The following is a 4794-nucleotide window of genomic DNA, read 5'->3' as shown; positions in this document are numbered from 1 at the left end:
TGTTTCCTATAAATGAGGAAGTTGGATCTAAGACTTATCAGAATTAGGTTTGTTTTTGGGGGGCAAGATTATTTCATAGATAATGATGGTTATCAGGAGGTTCAGAGCGTTTGGTTTGGTATAGTATTTGAAGTGTCATCTTCTAAATGATGCCAATGCCTGGAAATAAGTAGATGTTTTTATATTGATCTTCTACTCAGTGAAGTGAAAGTTGCTCAATCGTGTCTGACTCTTTGCGACCCCATGGACTATACAGTCCATGGAATTCTCTAGGCCAGAATACTGGAGTGGGTAGCCTTTCCCTTCTCCAGGGGATCTTCCCAACCCAGGGATTGAACCCAGGTCTCCCCCATTGCAGGTGAATTCTTTACCAGCTGAGCCACAAGAGAAGCCCAAGAATACTGGAGTGGGTAGCTTATCCCTTCTCCAGCGGATCTTCCTGCCCCAGGAATTGAACCAGGGCCTCCTGCATTGCGGGCGATTCTTTACCAACTGAGCTATCAGGGAAGCCCCTTATGCTCAGAGACTTTGCTAAATTTGCTTATCACTCCTTAAAACTTATCTATATATTTTTGTTTGAAAAGTATATTGTGATATTCTACACAATTGTATTGTCTGAGAGTGATAATTTTATATCTTCTTTTTCAATCCTTATGCCTCTTATTTCTTTTCCTTGCTCTTATGCACTGACTAGAACTTCAAGTACATTGTTCAACAGAAGTGATGCTAGTGGAAATCTTTATCTTCTTTTTATTTATTTAAAAAATATATCTGTGTATCTGTTTCTTTGGCTGCACCAGATTTTAGCTGTGGCACCCGGAATCTTGGGCAGAATCTTCTGTTGCAGTGCACTTAGTTGCTCTACGGTATGTGGGATCTTCGTTCCCTGACCAGGAATCAAACTCTCATCCTCCAAGTTGCAAGGCAAATTTTAATCACTGGACCACCAGCGAAGTCCCTTTTTCTTTTTTTTTTAATACAAAAGGAGGTTTTCCTTACCTCATCCTTCATGTATATTGTTTTCTATGTGATTTTTGCAAATGTTCTTCATTAGATTAAGAAAGCTTTCTTTTATTTCTAGTTTGCTAAGAATTTTAGCATGAATGGGTATTGAATTTTATCAAGGCTTTTTCTGCCTCTATTGAGATGCTCATATGCCTTTTCTTGTTTATTCTACTAATGTGCTGCATTACAATTAATTTCTAAAATATTAAACTACCTGTGAATTCCTGGAATAAATATGACATGTTTGTGATGTTGTTCATGATCCTTTTTATGTATTAATAGTTTGCTGATATGTCATTTAGAGTTTTTATATCTGTATTTTTAAAAGTATCTTAGAAAACATTTGCATTTTTTGTAAATGTTGTAATGATGAAACATTTGTATCATCACTTATAATGATGAAAATGATTGACCTGTAATTTTCCTTTCTAGTACTATCTTTATCAGATTTTAGAATCAAGGTAATTCTAGTATTAGTATAGTATTAGTCGCTCAGTCGTGTCTGACTCTTTGCGACCCCATGGACTGTAGCCCGCCAGGCTCCTCTGTCCATGGAATTCTCCAGGCAAGAAAACTGGAGTGGGTTGCCATTCTCTTCTCCAGGAAGGTTATTCTAGGCTCCTACAATAAAGGGAGAAGTAATCCCTTTTGCTTTTTCATTAAAATAGCCAAAGCATTTCTATTACTCAGGAAATTCCAAGGGTTTTTGGACCTTTGGGCCAGGAACCCAAGACAAACACCAAATATATTCTTTATTATTACACACAACACTGCTGTGTGGTGTGTTTAGTTGCTTAGTCATGTCTGACTCTTTGCGATCCCATGGACAGTAGCCCACCAGGGTCTTCTGTCCATGGGGATTTTCCAGGCAAGTATACTGGAGTGGGTTGCCATGCCCTCCTTCAGGGAATCTTCGCAACTCAGGGATTGAACCCAAGTCTCCTGCATTGCAGGCGGATTCTTTACCATCTGAGTCACACACAACACATGCACACCTGAACACATATGTGAGAGCGAGAGAGAGAATTGGCTTACCTAATTATATGGGCTGACAAATCCAATATTCTTATGGCAGGTTGAAAACTAAGGGTTTCTATTTTTCAATCTTAAGGCAGAATTCCTTCCTCTTCAGGAAACATACCTCATTCTCTGCTTTAAGGCCATCAACTAATTGGATGGTGCCCACCTACATTATGTAGGGTAATTTCTTTTACTTAAAGTCTACTGATTTTAGATGTTAATCATATCTTAAAAATACTTCTACAGCAACATCTAGACTAGTGTTTGGTCACAATCAGGGGTACCATTGCCTAGCATATAAAATTAACCATCATGACATAAAATTAACATAAAACTAATCATCACAACCTTTTTTTTTTTCTAAGAATGTTATAGTTTTGGCTCTGCAGTCTAAGTCTTTGATACATTTTTAGTTAATTTTTGTAAATAGCATGAAGGGTTCTTTTTTTTTTTGGCTGTGCTGGATCTTCCTTGCTGTGCGGTCTTTTCTCTAGAAGCGGTGAGCAGAGGCTACTCTCTAGTTGTGATGTGTGGGCTTCTCATTGTAGTGGTTTCTCTTGTGGCAGAGCCAGGCTTTAGGGCATGTGGGTTCAGAGCTGTGGTTCCCAGGCTTGAGAGCACAGGCTCAATAGTTGTGGTGCATGGGCTTAGTTGCTCCACACTACGTGGGATCTTCCCAGAGCAGGGATTGAACCTGTGCCTTCTGCAATGGCAGGCAGATTCTTTACCACTAAGCCACCAGGGAAGTTCCACCCACCCCCACAACTTCATTCTTTTCTATATGTTTATTCAGATGTCCCAGCACCATTTGTTGAAAGACTGGTCTTTCCCTATTGAATGGTCTTGGTATCCTTATAGAAAATCAATTGGTTGTAAATATGAGACTTTATTTCTAGACTCTCAGTTCTATTCCATTAATCTATATGTCCATCCTTATATTAGTACCAAACTGTTTTTGACTACTGTAGCTTTGTTGAAAGTTTTAAAATCAGAAAGTGTGAGTAGTTCAACTTGCTTTTCTTTTTTAGGATTGTTTTGGCTATTTAGGGTCCCTTGTAATTTCATATGAATTTTAGGATCAGCTTTGCCATTTCTGCCAAAATGAGAAATAAAAGGCATCCAAATTGGAAAGGAAAAAGTAACTGGGATTTTGATAGGACTATACTGAATCTGTAAATTGCTTAGGAGTATTGCCATCTTAACAAAATTAAATCTTCCCATCCATTATTAAGGCTGTCTTTTCATTTAAGTCTTCTTTAATGTCTTCAACAATGCTTTGTAGTTTTCAGTACGTAAGACTTACATCCCCTTGGTTAAATTTATTTCCACATAGACAAATACTGTATGATATCACTTATGTGGAAACTAAAAAAATAATACAAACAAATATATATATAAAACAGTGTCACAGATTTAGAAAAAAACGGTCATTACCAAAGGGGAGAGGGGAGGGGGAAGATCAAATTAGGGGTATGGGATTAAGAAATACAAATTACTATGTATAGAATAAGATATATATATCATATAGTAATATTTTATATTACTATGTATAGAATATATACATTGTATATAAGGAATTATAACCATTATCTTGTAATAACTTTTAATGGAGTATAATATATAAAAATACTGAATCACTATATGCTGTACACCAGAAACTAATATTATATTGCAAATCAACTATACTGTGGTAAAAAAATCATTCTTAAGTATTTTATTTTTTTAATTAAAAAATTTTATCCTTTATGATACTAAAAATGGAATCATATTCTTCATTTTCTTTCCACATTGTTCACTGTATGTAGAAATACAACTTATTTTTGTGTGTTGATGTTATATCTTTTAACTTTTAGAGGTAAATTTATTTATTAGCTCTAATAATTTTTTGTGTATATGTGTTCTTTAGGATTTTCTGTAAGTAAGATTATATCATCTGTGGACAGAGATAATTTTACTTTTTCCTTTCCAATTTGGGTGTCTTTTATTTCTCTTTCTTACCTAATTGCTCTGGTTAGAACTTCCAGTACAATGTTATGAAGAAGTAGTGAAAGTGGGCATCCTTTTTTTATTGAATTATAATTGATTTACAATGTTGTGTTAGTTTGACTGAAAATGTCTCTTTTTCATCTTTCACTTTAAAAAAATTTATTTATTTTTTTATTTGAAGGATAATGCTTTACAGAATTTTGTTATTTTCTGCCAAATGGATAGTTTCACTGAGTACAAAGGTCTGGGTGGTTATTTTCTTTTAGCATACTGAGGATGTTATTCCACTGTTTTCTGGATTCCACTATTTCTAAAAAGATATAAACTATTAATCTTATTTCTCCTTTGAATGCTATGAGTCCTTCATCTTTGGCTCTTTTAAAAATTCAGCAACTTTGATTTTCAGCATGTACTTTCTAATGTACTTAAGTTTGGCTTTTCTTTGTCTTTACATTGCTCATAATACTTCTTGCATTTATAGCTTGAATCTCAGGCTTTTTCAGTTTTGGAAAGTTCCCAGGGATAAACTTTCCCCCTAAATTTAGGTTTTAGTTTTTAGAGCAGTTTTTAGGTTCACAGCAAATCTGAGCAGTAAGTACAGAGACTCCCCATATATCCACTAAACTATTAAATTTCTCAAATATTTTTCTATTCTCTCTCTTTCTCTTCTGGAATGCTTACCAGTTTGTCCTTCACATTTCTTGGTTCTTATATCTTTTTTCTCTTTTTTTCCTCACCATGCTTCAGTATGAATATTGTCTTCAGATTTCTCTTCAGTTAGGT

The sequence above is a fragment of the Bos taurus genome, chromosome 11, assembly GCF_002263795.3.
Source record: "Bos taurus isolate L1 Dominette 01449 registration number 42190680 breed Hereford chromosome 11, ARS-UCD2.0, whole genome shotgun sequence".
NCBI classification, from domain to species: Eukaryota; Metazoa; Chordata; class Mammalia; order Artiodactyla; family Bovidae; genus Bos; species Bos taurus.
The sequence above is the reverse complement of the archived record's forward strand: the minus strand, read 5'-3'. Positions refer to the sequence as shown.